Below are 17,532 nucleotides of genomic sequence, written 5' to 3' on the forward strand. Positions count from 1 at the left end.
CATTTCCTTGTCACAAATGTTCTTGAGTGAGCAGTTGCCTTCAAGGAATTTGATTCCTCACGGAACAAAATTGACTGCCTTCCCTGGGAAGTTTGCATGTCAGTATGGTGGGACTGTTGGTATTACTTTTTGTGCTGCTGTTGCATAAATTGCTGATTTTATCCCCTGGAGGCTAGTCCAATTCACCTCTAGAAGAGAGTCACACTTTCAGGCTGGGTCCAACTCTATTTTATTGCTTGCAAGCAGGCCGACAGAGGAGCTTGTTGCTCAGATCAGTGCCGACCCTAAACAAAGAGCGCACGTGGCTTTTATTGAGCTAGCATTTTTTTCAGTTGACGTGTTACATTTTGATTGGTCATTTCAAACCAAAACCTGAGCAACTATTTTTGCTACACTGCCTGTGAGGCAGACAGACATAAACCAAATTCCACTGGGCCAGTTGTCAGCTTGTCCTTCCTGGTAATTTAGATATTAAGTCAGATATTAGAAGATCAAGAAAATGTGAAGTGAAGCTCCTGCTCACACTGCTTACATGGGCTATGATCGTAAGAAATATCAGTGTCATGTCTGCTTGGAGTTAGTGGTATGTAAACCATGGGGACAAAACTGTGGTGGACCTACCCATACAGCCCAGCATACCCGGGCTCGGAGAATCTTTTTTTGTGATTGGTGGAGCCCATCCACCAATCAAGTGGTGCTGGGAAGGGGCTTGCCCTGCCCCTGCTGGGGGGGCTGGAGGGAGAGAGGAGAACCCCAGACCTAATGGGGCTCCAGGTGCTCCCCTGGCACCTGCCTACATGACACTTAGTGCTGGGGGGAAGTTTGATTCTTTTAAAGGGACAGAGCACACCCTAAACTTTGTATTGTGGTATAGCCCACGGGCTCATATTTTGGTTGCTGTTTATAAACCAGTGCATTGGGCTGAGGTTATTGGGGAAGGAGGAGGCCTCATTGGGGGCCCTCTACAGTGTGGGGACCCCAGCGCCAGGGGGCGTGGTGACAAAAGGGCTGTGGAGAGCCCAGCACCAGTGTAGGCACAGAGACAGGGCTGTGGAGAGCCTGATGATGACAGGAGGCCGAGCTATAACAAGGCCCCAGAAAGGCAGCATTTAATTACCATCTGTGAGGCTTGGGGTGTGGTAAAGGGGTGGTTTTAGAGCCATCTAGCCTGTAAGGCTGAGGGTGTCCCATGAGGCATCCATTTTGAACAGGACCCAAAAGGGGTCCAAGAACCCACAGGGTTCAGTGGGGTCCAACAGGGCCGTGTCCAACACAAACTTGAGGGCAGCCTCCGTATTTATTATCATCACCAACAAGACATGACAGGTGAGGAAAAGGGTGCCCGTTGGGCAAGACTGGCACGGCCACGGAGCCCTGGAGGCGTCAAGGCCATCCCTGGGGACCCCGCCTGTGACACTCTATATATCTCTCTCTCTAGGGATGAACTTAAAGCACTGGATAGACTCACAACGAGTCTGGCAGTGAACACAAACCTTTCTAAGGTTGGGGTATATCTGGACTATGAGTGGGGACAGGTGTCCTTTTATGATGCTAATAGGATGTCTCGTATCTATACTTTCAGGGACATTTTCACAGAGAAAACTTATCCATGCTTTTGTCCATGTTTGAATGACTCTGGAGAGAACAGTGAACCACTGAAAATCTTCACCATGAAGGACCAGATGTAACAGCAACTCGGCTGGCAAAACATCTTTTATAGACACCAGTGTTTGAAACCACAGGCCTTATAAAATTAATAGCATGTAACTCTCTAAAACTGGTGAAAATGCTGCATATAGCTGTGCAGTCCCTTCCAACCCACACAGTGTCATTGCTGTTTAGCTCAGGGGTGGGCAATTATTTCAGGCAGAGGGCCTCTTGATGCATTTTGGTGAGCTGTCAAGGGCCACATGGGTAGCCCCACCCCTTTGTCACCATCTTGGGACCAGAAGTCCTGCCCCCTAACCCCTGAGCTTTGCCACCAGAAGTACCTCCCCTTGTCACTGGAAGGAAGTACTCCTTTTGGAGAGGGGGCCTTGGAACCGAAAGTTACACTGTCATATGGTCTGTGTCGTAAGACTCACACACCCAACACCAAACTACCCCGCTCACCATATCTGGCCCAGAATCCCCTGCCCTCATCACATGATCCCTGACATCAGAAGGTGTACCCCTTGACTGGGAAACTCTGCCCAACACCAGGCCCACCCTCACAGTGCATGGCCTGCTCCCGGGGTCTCAAGAGTTCTGCCCTATGGGCGACGAGGCACAGGCACAACTTACCAGGTAGCAAGGGGTTGTGACCCCTCTAACATCCTGCCCCAGCAGTGGGGTTCCAGGGGCATCAGACCTCCCCCAGAATGGAGCCAAACCAATTGAGTCAAGGACTGCACACACAACATCTTTCAGAACAAATCATTTTAAAAAAGGTATAGATAAAGTATCATATACTAAAAATCAAACATCTACTATAACAAATTTTAATTTTATTTAAAAAAATACTTTGAGTAGTAATTAACTTAATGCTCCCAAAAAACAACATGACAAACATACAACCATAATATAAATAACTTAAATGATTAACTTAAAGACAAACAAAGGAACTCAATGCAAAGAATGAAGCCTCTGATGTGCATTAACCAGAAAATCAAAATCAGGCGCCATCTCTGTTGTTGCAATGTGGAGCACTGCAGCAAGGCGGTCATCGTTAATTAAAGATCTAAGGTTTGATTTGTTGATTTTCATTACAGAAAATGTCTGCTCACATACATAGGTTGATCCAAAAAGCACAAATGTCTTTTGGGCAGGAGCCTTGATCTTTGAAAACTTCTGTTCGTTGAGAGAGGCATAAAAGCTAGGAGTGGAACTGATTTGAGTTGCTCTGCAAGCAGTGCATCACACTGCAGGTCAATAAGCTCAAGTTGCAGGTCACATGGAGTGCTGTCCACAGTAAGTGTGAAAGATGCGTCTTTTTCTATTATTTGAAAATCTTCAAATTGTCGAGAAAATTCAGCATGCAGCTGCACTAGTAGCGAGGTGTATATTTTTAGTTTTTGATCAGAAACAATAATCTGCTGCAATGTAGGAAAATGGCTGAAATTTTTTTCCTATCAGATGGGAGAAAAGGAAGTTCATCATAAATGACACTGGAATGCAGTTCATGAGCAAAAAGCCTTGCAGTCGTGAATTCAGATCATTCATGTAGCCCATGATATCAACAGCAAATGTAAAATCAGAGAGCCAATCTGCATCATTCAGCTGTGGGAAATCCAAATCTTTTCCTTTCATGTTCAAAAATAAACTGATCTCAGCTCTCAGTTCCCACACCCTTTTCAAAACATTACCCAAACTGAGCCATCTTACACTGGTATGATACAGAACATCTGTGTGCTCAGATTCAGACTCCTTGAGCAGAGGTTACAAATTGCCTGTGGTTTAATCCTCTTGCTCAAACGTAGTTGACCAGTTTTGTAACCGTGTCCACAACAGTGCTTAGCTTTAGAACATTTTATGGAGGGCCTCTTGATGAATGATACAGTGTAAAAAAATAATTTTCTGTTCTGGATTTGTTTCTTTGATTTGATCTTGAATTCTTTTGAGCAATCCAACATGTTTGCCTGTCAAGTTTGGGCTTCCATCAGTGGTCACACTCACCAATTTTTTCCAGTCCATTCGCAATTTTGACACACATTGATTTACTGTGTCCAGTAAATCTTTTTCAGTTGTTGTGTCTTTCATTGACTGCATTGATGCCAATTCTTCTGAAAGCTCAAAATTTTCAGTGATTCCTCGAATGAAAATCAACAACTGGGCTCTGTCTTTGACACTACAACTGTCACCAAGTGCCAATGCAAAGTATGAGAAACCATTTACCTTGCTTTTCAATTGCTGGTGCAGGTTCTCAGAGATATCTTCAATACATCTCACAACACGTTCTCAAACTGCTTTTTCTTGTCTGGGCACAAATTTGCAGCAAACTTGAGTGCACATTCCTTTACAAACTCTCCATCAGAGAATGGTTTGCTCCTTTTTGCAATTGTGTGTGCAACCTCATAACTCGCTCTCATCATTCCATCCTGTGATGCCAATGCTTTTGTGAAAAAATTTTGCTCTTTCTTCATTGCAGCAACTATCTCCTCTGCTTTCTTTCCTTTTTCTTGGGCTGACAACTTTTTCATATTCGGAAGCATGCTTGGTCTCAAAATGTTGATTCAAATTGTATTCTTTGAATACAGCCACACTTCCTTTGCAAATTAAGCATGCAGCTTTTCCACCTACTTCAGTAAAAAAATATTTAGAGGTCCATTCCTCGTTGCATATTCAGCATTCAGTATCTATCTTCCTCTTCTTTGATGTGCTCATATCCAAATTATTCTTCTGTGGAGTGTTAAGATTGGGATGTTATAATGACCTCCCAGATGATTGGGGGAACTTGGTAGGTATACCAGTAACTGTACTAGGAGCATTGGGTCTATATACTTACCAGGGCCCACTCCACCCCAGGCTGCCCATGGCTTCAATGGCAAGCAGTTCCTGACTACAAGGCCCAGACCTGCATAGCACAGCAAGGAGCCAGCCCCGCCTGTCCTGTTCTGGCTGCAACAGGCAGTAGCCAGCTGCAAGCCTGGACTTACATGTGGGGCAAGGAGCCAGCCAGGGCAAACCTGGCAGCACATGGTTCCCAGCTACAAGGTCAGGACCTCACGGCCAGACCTATCCCCTCCCAGCAAGGGTTCCTAGCTGCAAGGCGAGGGCTAGCACCCCACAGTGCAGCAGAAACCAGCCCTGCCTGCCCTTCCCCTCACCTGCGGGGCAGGACCCAGCTCAGCCCCTCCTTACCTGCAAGACAGCAGAATGTAGCCCAGCTTCCCTTCCCCTGACCAGTACTGCTCACTAGACCCCTCCCACAAGCAAGGACACAGCTCACCCCATCAGGCCCCAGGCATCAAAGCTGGCCAATCTCCACACCCATCACTGGTTCTGGCATGACCTGGTCCTGACCCATCCCAGTCTGCCCCACCCCCCCGGCACAGCAGGAGCCAGCCCAGGCCCAGGTCCCCTCACCAGCACAGCGCCCTCCAGTGCTGTAGGACCCCTCCTGTCCTGAGCCACAGGGAGCTCAGCCACAGCTTTCCCCCCCCAGTGGGGTCAGCCAGCCCATCCTGTCCCCTATCAAGCGGTGGCTTCCCCCAGGTGCTGCTGCACTTTCCCCCATGTGCACCAGCTGGTCCCAAAAGGCAGGAGGCTCATCCTGTCCCCAGCAGCACATGGGAAGCCGGCTTCAGCCACATGCTGCTCCAGACGGGAGGAGCCCAGCCAGATCTGCACTGGCCAGCAGAAGCGGTGGTGGAGCCGTGTGCTGCTTGGGACTGACCAGCGCAGGTAGGGGAAAGTGCAGCTGAGCCCCTGCTGCTCTGGCCCGGCTCATCCCGTCCCATCCCAAGTGGCACACGGCTCCACCGCCACCTCTCCTCCCTGGTGCTGACTGGGCCGGAGCTGCAGCCCAGCTGCTGCTTCCCCTCCCCAGTGCTGGCCCAGCCCAACCCTGCCTGGCCCGAGCGGCACAGCACTGTACAGCACAGCACAGGGAAAGCCTACCCAGCAGCCACTTACCTGCAGGGCAGGGCCCTTTCCAGTCCCGTGCAGCAAAGCGGAGCCCGGCCCAGATGCTGTTTCCCCTCACCAGCACCACAGGTTCTGGCCCAGCCCCTCTCAAGCTGCAAACGTGGCCTCAGCCAGGGCAGGCGAGGCCAGCTGAGTCAGGCTGAGGGCAGGTTGGTTGCCTCACTACCAGAACCCAAGGAAACAGCCTGAGGTGCTGCAGCCTTTTAGAGAGGCAGCCGCCATTACCTGGGTTTTGAATGGGCTCCATGAGCTGGAAAGAAGTGCTTGGCGGGCTGAATCTGGCCTATGGCCTGTATTTTACCACCCCCCCCCGGGCTGGAGATATCTGCTAATGGTCATTAATATTCAAGAAGCCCCCTACATATAAAATATGCTATAGAGTGCCCTTAACAGCAGTTTTATTATATTTTAATAATGAAAATATCTTCACTCTTAATGTTTCTGAGGAAAATGAAAGTAAGCCACTGAAATTCTAACAGGACTCCTTAGTCTGCAATAAGAACGCTCTTTATGAAAGGAAAATACTCATGTCCTGATTCTTTTCTGGTCGGTAGCAGTTTGATACTGCTGTGTAAGGAAGAAGAATTAAGTATTTATGCTCAGGGTTTATGCTGATGTCCCTGCTTTTCAGGTTTGAAGTTGAAAATATATATTATTGATTTCATTTCTGGTTAATTATTATTGTTTATTAAGTCATAGGTTGAATATTGCAATGCTGGTTACCAAAGCATCATTTCAAACTGCTTTTTCTGTATAGCATTTGATTATAGAATTTAGATAGGTATTTTGTTAACATTTAAAATGCTTAGCACTTCCTTTAACATGGCCAAGAGCTGTATGCTAGAATTTTCCTTTCTCCAGCTGGGTGATATCTGCTTGGCCTTTTTGTCAGTTTACTCTTAGTGGGTACTAATAGACATAATGCCATAAAATATATGTGTGCGTGTAGTGTCATGATGTATAAAATCAGTTTGAAAGTCAGTTTGCTTGTTCTTTTTGATGAAACTCTTGATTGCTAAATGGTGCAGCTTGTAAGCAGAAAGATTTGCAAAATATAAATCAATACAAGAAAACTGATGTGCAAAGATAAAATCAAATTCTGTTTATAATCAATATGCGGTTTATTATTTTCATTTTGAGACGGTGCAAGCATTTTATAGAATGTTTTACCTGCAGTAAAGAACCAATGCAGTTTTAAACATCATATAAAGTAATGAAACCAAACTAGTAACTCTCGGTCGATTGTTTTTCAGCCCCAAGTTGACTTATAGTAGGAGTGGACTGAGTCCTTGCCAGGACCAGAGGACTGCCCTTTATTTGTAAAATGAAATGATATTTGAGATTGCTCTTGTTTTAATGTGAAGCTGCCTGGCTGTCGATACACACAGAGTCCTCTCTTCTGAGGGTAGACAGGGGCTCTGTGCGGTGGGACTTGTCACCTCTACAGACCGCACACCTCTGGCCTTGTGCACTTGTGATTAGCCGGGCTAGACTGGGCTTGTGGCAGGCGGAGGGGAGTGCTGTGGAGTTGTTGAAGGACATGGTGCAAAGAGTTAGCATCTTCAAAATCTTCCCCGAGCACCTCCCAGAGAATTAGCCTAAGAAGAGGGGAGAAGGCAAGGTGGCCTTCCCTGGCATCCCCTGGCAGCAGGATGTTCACGAGCTGCAGTGCCTGGTTCTCCCAAAGCGCCGGCTGGGAGCTCTGTGACTTCTGGAGTGAGGGGGGAGCACGGGGGTCCCCCCCAGTGAGAAGGAGAGGCGGGGAGCTGGTGCCTTCCCTGCCCTTAGGGGGAAGGCAGAAAAACAAGCCCTTGAGAAGCAGGGAACCACAATCACTCCTGTGAGAAGGGTGGAAGCCAGAGCAGCTCTCTCCCTTCTGGCAACTGCTGCATGTGCCTGTGTCAGTGATGGCGGGAGGGAGGCCAGCAGCTCCAATTTATCCCTTGGCACATTTGCCAGCCTGATCTTAGCAAGAGGACTGAGAAAAGAGCTTGGGGAGGGCATCTGTGATTCAAGCTTTACCACATCCTTGTTAAGGTGCGGAGCCCAGAACGGGACGCAGTACTTCAGCTGTGATCTCATCAGTGCTGAGCAGAGCAGGAGAACCACTGCTTTGCAATGGTTTTGCTGGAGATGCACCAATTGATGCATGCCAGAGTATTGTTGGCCCTGCTGGCTACAGCATCGCACTGCCGGCTCATGTTCATACTGTGGTCAGTTATTACCCCCAGGTCTGTGGTGGCAAGTGATGGGGGATCTTCAGTCCTGCTGCCTGATAGAGGCAGCAGTTACACAAGCACCCATGTCACGAGTTTTGTCTGTGAGCAGCTAGGGACACAGGGCCCCAGAACTCCCCTTGACAGGGCCCCTATCTCCTTGACAGCTGGCAGGCTTTGTGGCCACAGCAGGGTTTAGCAGCCAGACCTGCAGTAGTTTCCCCTCCCCCTCTGCCCCAAGACAGACAAGGTTGCACAAGCACCCATAACACGAGTTTTGCCTGTCAGCACCCAGAGGTGCAGGGCCCCAGAACCCCTGCACCAATCTCCTCGACAGCTGGCAGGCATCATGGCTGCAGCAGGGGCTAGCAAGCCTGCAGCTTTCACCCTGCTGTGCCTTAACACACGCAGTGTCACCCATGTCACGAATTTTGCTTGTCCGCAGCTTGAGGCTATAGGCTGTTTCATCCTTCCCCATTATAGCCTATGGGCAAAATGTCAAAATGGCGAAACGTTTTGACTTGCCTCGTTTTGTTTCGAGGCTGTTTCAACCATATCTGTTTCATTTTGATTTTCAACCATATCTGTTTCATTTTGACCTCAAAACGGGTCGAAACAGCATCAAAACGAAACTGGTGGTGAAATTTCACACAGCCCTAGTGAACAGCTGACCGTGTGGGCAAAGCCCATTCCTAAAAGTATGCTTTCCAAAGCATAAAACCCCCCAAAAAATGACAAAGTTTTTTAAAAATATAACAGTAAAGAAAAACCAGTCTCAAGAAAGCCAGCAGGAGAGAAGCTTTTATACTGTCCACTTCAAGACTAGCCAGTGAGCAACATGGTGACAGGTAATGGTTCATAGATACATAGATGTTAGGGTCGGAAGGGACCTCAACAGATCATCGAGTCCAACCCCCTGCTTAGGCAGGAAAGGGCGCTGGGGCCAGATGACCCCATCCAGATGCCTATCCAGGCATAGGGCAGTAGAGACCAGCCTTTTTGGCAGATGTGCCACAAATTAAACCCCTTGCCCGCCCTTCCCCTGCCTGATCAGCCACTCTGCTCTGCCCTGTGCTTCCTGCCCAGCCTATTGCACTACTTTCTGCTCCCTGCCTATTCAGCCACTGTGTTGCCCACTCCTTCCTTGATATACCACAAGCCACGCACAGGGACCACACATGCCACAGGGTAGCCACCCCTGGCATAGAGTGGGGCTTGAGCACTTATATGGATGCTATCAAGGCCCTGCTATAGCCAAACACTCAAGCACAGGCTGACGTACTTAACTAAAAGAGGACCTGAGAGAGTGAGTGATGTCAGTGTTCGCTTTTCTTTAGGGCAGTGGGAGTTGCACATATTTCCCAGCAAACCATCCCTCCATGCAACCCATGAGATGATGTTTAATACAATTGAGCAGCATTATCTCAAATGGGGAAGTGTAATAACATACCAGGCATGCCTGTGTTTGATGCTGTCAATGTCTGCGAGATTTAATACCGTATATTTTGCCTCATGTTCTAGAACAGTGTTTCTCAACCTTTTTAGACCCCAGGCATCCCTTGTTAGACTCAAGACCCCCTTCAGAAAATGCCATCTCTTTGCTTTCATTCATTTCTCGACTGTGGAAAAATAATAGGGCAATTCTACTGTTGTGGAGCACTCAGAAAAACTATGAGTCAGAATGTGCTTTTGACACACTGGATCCTATTGGAAATCTCTGGGTTTATGTTGTGAATCATGTATACTGTTTGCACTCCTAACAGTGCTAATATTGCACACCATCCCTTAAAAATCTAATGACACCACGGGGGGCAGCAGCATCACCCTGGTTGAGAATCGCTGCTCTAGAAAGTCCAGTAACCAACACTAACTCCACAGTTTCTATGCTGTTTATAGCTGCATGTGTATTTTCATTTTGCAAGTCATGTCCCTGCTAGTGAGATGAGGAAGTACGTTGGGGAGTTACGCAGTTTCATTCCAGGCACTTCAGGTTATGTGGCCTGTTGGATTCAAGATGAAATTAAGATTTTCTCCGATGTGAAAAATAAATTGAAAATTATAAATGACAGAGATAAAAAATGGGATTTTGGACTGTCAAACATGTTACCAAACATATGTGTGTCCATTCTGGTTGACCTCATCTTTAGTATTTTAAATGCCTACTTTTTTCTCTCTGTTGATTGATGACCTTGAATTTCACTGCAATGACACTTAACATTTGGTAGTTTGGTAACTGAAAGTGGAGGGCTGTGAATTCTAACTTGAATTTCTATTTCTTTTGGCATTTCCCCACTAACCCAGGCTAGCTTACTTATATTGATGCACCCTCAGTGTGCCATCATTTATTGGATGCTCATAACATTTGAACAAACTGGTTATATTTGCTCTGAAAATCTTCTTTGCTAACCTCTTAAAATTTGTATTTTGTATCAAAATTAAATAAAGACTCTGAAATCATTGTGCAATGTTTGCTTTTCTTTGGGTTCAGTTTCAATTTGAGTCTTCCCGCAGGAATTTTTGTTTCCTTTTATCACTGAAAAGAAAATCTTCTTGGCTATTCTGTCTACTAAAAGAGGAGGGTTTCTCCTCAAGATACAGCTCACAGTCAGTAACTCTCCCTTTCTGTAAGGAGGAAGACACTAGGCCAAATTCTGCCCTATCGCATATTATTCACTAACTCCATAGAGGTATGTGAGTGTGACTGAGGCAAATTTCCCCCCAACACACACGTGCATAGAGTGCATTTAATGAAAGGGAGTCTGTCAAAACTATTTACTTGCACAAACTAAATCCATGGATTCCCTCACTTCCACTGCCAAGTAAACCTTCAGCCACAATAGAGGTTTTCCCAGATAGCAAGAGAACTACTATTTATTGTACATTGGTACCCTCTTGTGAAGATTGTAAAGTAGTTCACATAGTGTCATCTGTTTTCATAATAGAATTATAATTGTCTAAATGTTAAACTAATCGGGGAACTGGTATGGAGCTGCCAAGGTGGCCCTTGCTTGAGTTTTAGTGCTTCAGACAAACAAGGTTCCCAGGGGGTTCAGTTCTCAGTGATATAACAAAGATCTTCTCACACCCCACAGCAGTGGAAAGTATCTGAAAATGATGGTCTGTGGAGTCCCAGCTCCATCCTCAACCCCATCCTGCTGCCACAGCAGGACCAGGAGGGTCTTGTGCAAACAAGGGCCTGGCTCAGGTCTGTGATTCACATTGCTTTGATGTGGAAAAGGCCAATGTATGAAGATTACACCAAGGAAAAGAGGTGTCTATCCCACAGGGGACATCCAGCCACATGAGCCAAGGCAAAGGCAGAGAAACCAGTGCAGGGGAGATGTAGGGAGAGAAAAGGGGAAATGAAGGCACAAGAGACAAAGCCGTTACAAAGCAAGTTGAGATGTTTATTGTGATTTCTATGGTTGTGAAGTCATGAGGGGCCCAAGACAAGGCAGTACAAGGGAACTGTCCATTGTGAGAATCACTGTCAGGGCAGCGCTCAGCTCTGGGGCAGGCGGGGGCTGTTCCTCACCCTGCACAGCAGCATTGTTGTCAGAGAAGCCTGAGGCAGGGAGTGAAACTCTTCCGGCTCTGAGAAGCCCCCAGCCCAGGGGCCTTTGCTGCACATGAAAAACCAACTCAAGTACAAACCAGCCCAGCAGCTTCCCACAGGCAGCGCCTGGCTGGGCTCAGGCTCCAAGCCCAGGCAGCCTCCCACCCCCAGCCCCAGCAGGGTGCTCTGGGCAAAGGGCATGCAGAGGTGCTTTGCCCTAAGCACCAGCTCTGGCAGCTGGTACTGGAGGGGGTGGTGGCCCCAAAGCTGGCAACATCCCCAAGTATCCATTATGGTGGCCTCGCTTGAGTCCTCCAGAGCCACCGAGTACAGGGACAGACCGGCCTGGGGCCACTTGCTGCAACGGGATGGTCTTGTCTATGCAGATGGCACCTTTCATTTTGGCAGCTCCAAGAGGCATAGAGGAGGGGCTGGGGGCTGGTAGAGGGGGTTCCTCTGGGGTCATAGAGAAGGGGAAGCCAGAGTGGCCCATTTCTCCACATGGGATGTTCCATTCCCCAGATGTTCTTGCCCGCCCCCCACTCCCCACTTAATGGCACAGTCTGAACTGGGCTCTACCCCTCCACACCATGTTCCACAGGCAGAACCAGGGCTGGATCCTGCTCCCATGAACGAGCCTGGCGGGAAGGTGAAGATCGGGGCCTTGGTATCAGCATCAAAAAATGACACCCACCCCAATGTGTAGTCCAGACAGACCTGCACCCTTCTGAGCACCTGGTGCAGGGACAGGGGGGTGGGAGTAGCAGCCATGAGAGCCTCACACTGATCATCCCAGCACCACATGGCCCAGATCCCCTCTTCGGGGCTAAGGTTGATCAGTCCTTTCCTCCTCTCTGGCCACCCCCGTGCTGGTGCCTCCCTCCCCAACCTCCACCTCCCAGCAGCGTCTCCCCGAGGTGAATCCCTCTCGACCCAGCACACAGTGCTCAGAGTCAAATCTCTCGGGATTGTTGGGCCGATCCTGCCATGTTTCTTCCACCCTCACACTTCTCCCATCCACAGACAAGACAAGGTCAGGACGAGCTGTGTCTGGATCCAGAGTCACTGCCACTGGGAGAGAGAATCACAGCATCGGGGCAGAGCTCAGCCCCGGGGCAGGCAGGGCCATTCCTCCCCTCCCCAGCATAGGCTGAGGGAGAAAATTATTGGGGTGGGGCTGGGTTGGCATGTGTGGGCTTGCCCATGCACCCGTCCCACCCCCCACACCAGGTAAGTCTGTGAAGGGGAAGGGGCAGGTGGGAAGAAGGAAGGGGCATGGGGGGTGGGAGGGAAATCGAGGTCCCAACAGTAAGGGAGGGAGTGGGGCAGGTGCAGGGTCTGGCGTGAACAGGTCCCCAGGGTGGGTCATGAGACAGTCAAAGCCTGGGCGTCTCATCCAGGGGCAAAGGGGGCTTCAGTTGCTGTGTGCTACCCTGGGACACCCATGGGGGGCATGTGCCCCCCCCAGATTTGTGTGTGGGGTGGAGGCAGCTGCTGCTGCAAGCTGGGCTGGGCTCTGCACCCCGCTGCCTTTGCCACTGCTGCAGGAGCTGTGCGACGCCATGTTCCTGCCGCGTGCTGACTGCACCGCATCCCCTGCCTGCCTGGCAGCAGCAGGCACATAACATCACGTGGCTCCCACAGCAAAGGCAGCTGGGGGCAGAGCCCAGCTTGCAGCAGCAGCCACTTCCACCCTACACACAGATCTTGGGGGCACATGTCCCCCGGCAGAGATGACTGTAGCAGGGTGCAGGGCCTAGGACAAATGCGGGGCCTGCACCCGGGCCACCCTGCAGCCCTACTTGCTGCCTGTGTTTGCATTGGCTAAGCCCCATTAGCTCCAGCCTTCTGCCACCTATGCTCTCCAGCAGCCCCATCCTGCTTGGGACAGAGGCAGGAGCTGCCCTGCTCTGGGCCCAGGAAGCTGAGCACAGACAGCCCAGAAACTCATCAGCCTGGCACTGGGGAGAGCCCCTGCCCCAGAGGAAAGGGAGGAGGTAGCAGCAAATCCATAAACAAAGACAGGAAAATCCCAGCCCAAACACCCCAGGTCCCAGCACAGGGAGCTTCAGTGCTGGGATGGGAGAGGGTTTGACTCTTGTGGAGGGGCGGCTGTGGGTTTTGTGGGATCGTTCTGTTAAAGCCAAGACCAGCTCCCCAGCGCTTACCCTTTCCATGTGATGCCTGTGGTTCCCCCCTGCCCTCCTCCAGCTCAGACAACAGAGCCTCTGCAGAGGAAAGGGGCACAGACATTAGACCTTCAGTGTCTGGTTTACGCTACAGGGGAAATACCATGACCACTAAGGCCATTTTTCTAGTCGCTGGGGACAACCACTTTTCTGGCATGGGGTAGTACCCACAGAATTAATGTATAGTTAACCAGGACATATTGTGGCACTTTTCCACTTTCATTTCCAGTTGGAAGAGATTGGCTTTATGGAAATGGAAGACTGCTTCCTAGCTTGCTCCTGTGGCCATATGGCTGAGCACAAGCAAAACTTGGGGGCATCTGAACCGCAAGTCTCTGGGCTTGGGCCTGCACATAGGATGCCCGCCAAAGGATTTAGAAACATCTGAAGCCATAGGCGGCAGTAGAGGATGTTTGCCAGTAGCAGGGCCATATATGGTTCTTGAATAGCTCATGGATTTGGAATTGAATTGGCTGATTTGGCTTGGAACACAAAACATTTTCCTTAAATAAAAATAAAATCTGGTTCATGCTATGGGCTAGGATCTGTCGTGGTCCTGAGCCCCTGAGACTGAGCAGACACTGGGGCAGCTCCTCTCCCTGCTGCTGGGCCTGTGGCTGCAGAAGTTGCCTCCACATCTTCCTGCTCCCCTGCAGCAGGGGCCTCCTCTCCCTGGACAGGGAAGGAGGGAGCTGGAGCTGGAGGTGCAGGCAGAGGAGCAGAGGAGGAATGTAACAATCATGGACTCATGGGAGCTCACTGAGGAGCCCATCCTGCCCTATTAGACACTGGGGAGGAGCCACTCAGTGGCAGAAAGGAACAAGCAGTGGGCTTGGACTGGGAGCCTGTGGCAAGGGGATAAGATTTGCAATGCTCTTGTACATTGGCTGAGGGGGCAGGGAGGGTTTGCATGGGCTGGGGAAGTCCAGGGGTCCATACAGAGTTGCCCTCTGCTCCAGTAGCCTCTGTTGAGGTGCAGAATACCAGAGGGGCAGCTTCACCCACACCACAGCCCGCCTGCCTACTCTGCTTTCTCCCAGATCCTCTCCTGGCCTGTCAGGGACCCTCCCTCCCTGCACTCCCTGGGCCCAAGCCAGCAGGCTTCAAACCTGAAAACCTGCTTCTCCTTTAATTTAGGCCTTTTGGTGACTTGACGCAAGGTGTTGCAGGCTGGCTGTGAGTGGGGTAAAGCCCCACAGCTCCCAGCACCCCAGCTGCGGGTGCCCATGCTGAGCAGTGCTGGAGCAGCAGGGGCCCAGCAGCTCTGCAGCTTGGACACAGAGTCACCGAGGAGCTCTGGTTCATCAGTGATGTGCCCAAAGGCACAGAGAGGCTCCTTCCTCATGGCTTCATTCCTGCGACCTGTAATATCAGCCCAGGACGTTCACTTTCTCCCCCAAATAAAAAAGACATAGGCTCCAAATATGAACCAACTGCTTGTATCCTCCCCCTCAATAAGGGGACTTCCCTGCTCAATACCTTGAAACTGCCACAGGGTCTCCTGTAGAGCTAGGCTTTTTCCAGACAAGATGGTGAGTCTCGTTTCCAGCTCTGGGCAAATCCCCTCTGGCAGCTGGAACTGCTCCTTCTTGCACCTGGGAAAAACTAGTCCGTGTTATTTGATTTCCCTTTTGTAATTCAGCTCCAAGGTAATAATAGCATTGGGTCAACGGAGGGACCTGGAGACGGACTCTGTCCATGTGCCTCAGCTGCAGGGGCAGCACGGGCAGTGGCAGTGGCAGCTCCCCCAGCAGGGAAATACCCGGGACATTTCTTGGGATCAGGAAGGAGCTGAGACTTCATGGGCAGTTGGCTCAAGCTCTGGTGGCCAGGACTGATTCCCCAGGGGCAAGAGGGGAAGGCCCAGATTACAGCTCTATAGTCTTCAGGCTGCCAGTGCCCAAAGCCATCACTACCCTGAGAAGAAGAGGAGGACACTTATCCTTCCCACGTCGGGGGCAGTCCCAGTGCTTGCTGTGCCCTGCAGAGATGTGCCCATTGCATTGTCTCCAAGACCCTTCCCTGTATGGGGAGTGAGGTGGAGCCATATACCTGCTCAGCGTGCTCCTGATGTCCTAAAGGAGAGAAAAAACCAGAAAAGTGAGCTAGTGCCGTGCGCCACACCCTGGGGACCCACTGCCCAAGGGGACGCACTTTATTCTCAGACTCCGAATGCTGCACACAGAAGGATCTGGGGAACATTCAACCCCTTTACAAGCCCTGATTTAGTGACCCCTGAGAGCTATAATAGGGCAGCTGTGCACCCAGAGTAGTGGAAGTGCACAGGGCAGCAGCAGCTGGGGCTGTTATTCTGCATCTTTCATCACTGCCACCACGTGACTGTCTGGGGCCCTTGTCCTTGTCGCCCCTCAGTTATACACCTGGTCCCGGCAGACCCAAGATTTAAGCCTTTCCCTCCCTTGCTCTTGGATTGGAGGCATTTCATGTGCCTCACCTGCAGAAGGTCACTGGCTGCCTGCTGGCACTTCTCCTCCAGCTCCCTGATCAGGTTGTTGAGATGGGAAATCTCCTCGGAGAGTTGGGTAATAGTCTCCCCCTGACTCTTCTCAGTCCCCCTCTCCAGCTTTCCCACTTCAGCCAGCAGGAGTTGCTTTTCTTCCTCCAGAAACTGGTGCAGTCCTTCAAATTCATCCACAATCTTCCGTCTCTCGGTTGCTGCCTTTTGCTGCCAGGAAAAGAGAGAAATCGTATCAGGGAGGGCAGGCCCTTTGGGGAGAGTCAGGGAATGGCTCATAAGGCCCCATGGGCCTGACTGTCTGTAAGGCTGGGACTCCCAATCTCCCGCTGTCTGGATCCCTGCCTGGGATCTCTTTATTTATATTGCAATAGTTTTCTCTGCAGCTCTGAGGGCTAGGACCTTATGGTGGGGAGAAGTTGATGGGTCTCAGCAAGGAAAGCTTCCCTCCCATCACAAGGGAGGCAGATTTTCTCTGTTTAAAAATTAAATATACACTGACATGAACCCCAAAATCACATTTTTATACACACACGCACGCACGCACGTACGCGCGCGCGCACACACACACACACACAGAGGAATCAATTGAACACAGTGTTTTATTGACATATTACAGTATTAAAGCAATTTAGAAGCCTACCAATGCCTCAATTATTATAATAAAATAAATTTTAAATAGCTATATATGATGGCCTTTGTTTTTGGTTTTTTTATCATAGAAAATCAGAGTTGCCCCTGCCCCCTTCACTCACCAGGATGGTCCAGCTGCAGCTGTCCCCCCTGCTTCGTTGTGGTGCTAATCTGCCCTGATGTGCCAGTGCTCCTGATTCGCAAGCCACGAACCCCTCAACCCTGTCAGTAGCCCTCATTCCCAACCTGCTGCCCCCTGGCCCTGCTGATGTCCCTCACTCCCGACCTGCAGCCCCCCAACCCCTCAGCAGCCCTACTGGTGCCCCTCACTCCTGATCCACTGCCCTTGGCCCCCAGGTCCCAGGCCCCCAGTGTGTGGGGAAGAGAGTGCTTGTGTGAGGCACGGGTTGTGTATGTTGGCTGGGGTGGAAGTGTGTAGGGCAGGGGGGTGCCCGACTATAGGCAATACCATAAGCATTGGAGGAGAAATGGTGGGGCACATGCGCCCCCACCCCAATTTGTGTTTTGTGCACCCACAGTAGGGCATGGGGCTGCAGCCTGGCTGGATGGTCACAGGCAGCAGCCGCCTCCATAGCCCAGCAGGCAGGACCCGGTGTGGGAGGGCAGAGTGGGGTGGTGAGACTTATAGTTTCATAGTTTCATAGTTTCTAGGGTCGGAAGGGACCTGAGCAGATCATCTAGTCCGACCTCCTGCCATGGCAGGAAAGAGTACTGGGGTCAAACGACCCCAGTAAGGTGGTCATCCAACCTCCTCTTAAAAACCCCCAGGATGGGAGCCTGCACCACCTCACTTGGAAGCTGGTTCCAGACCCTAGC

Source organism: Gavialis gangeticus, unplaced genomic scaffold, assembly GCF_001723915.1.
Source record: "Gavialis gangeticus isolate Ggan-Ray unplaced genomic scaffold, GavGan_comp1, whole genome shotgun sequence".
NCBI lineage: Eukaryota > Metazoa > Chordata > Crocodylia > Gavialidae > Gavialis > Gavialis gangeticus.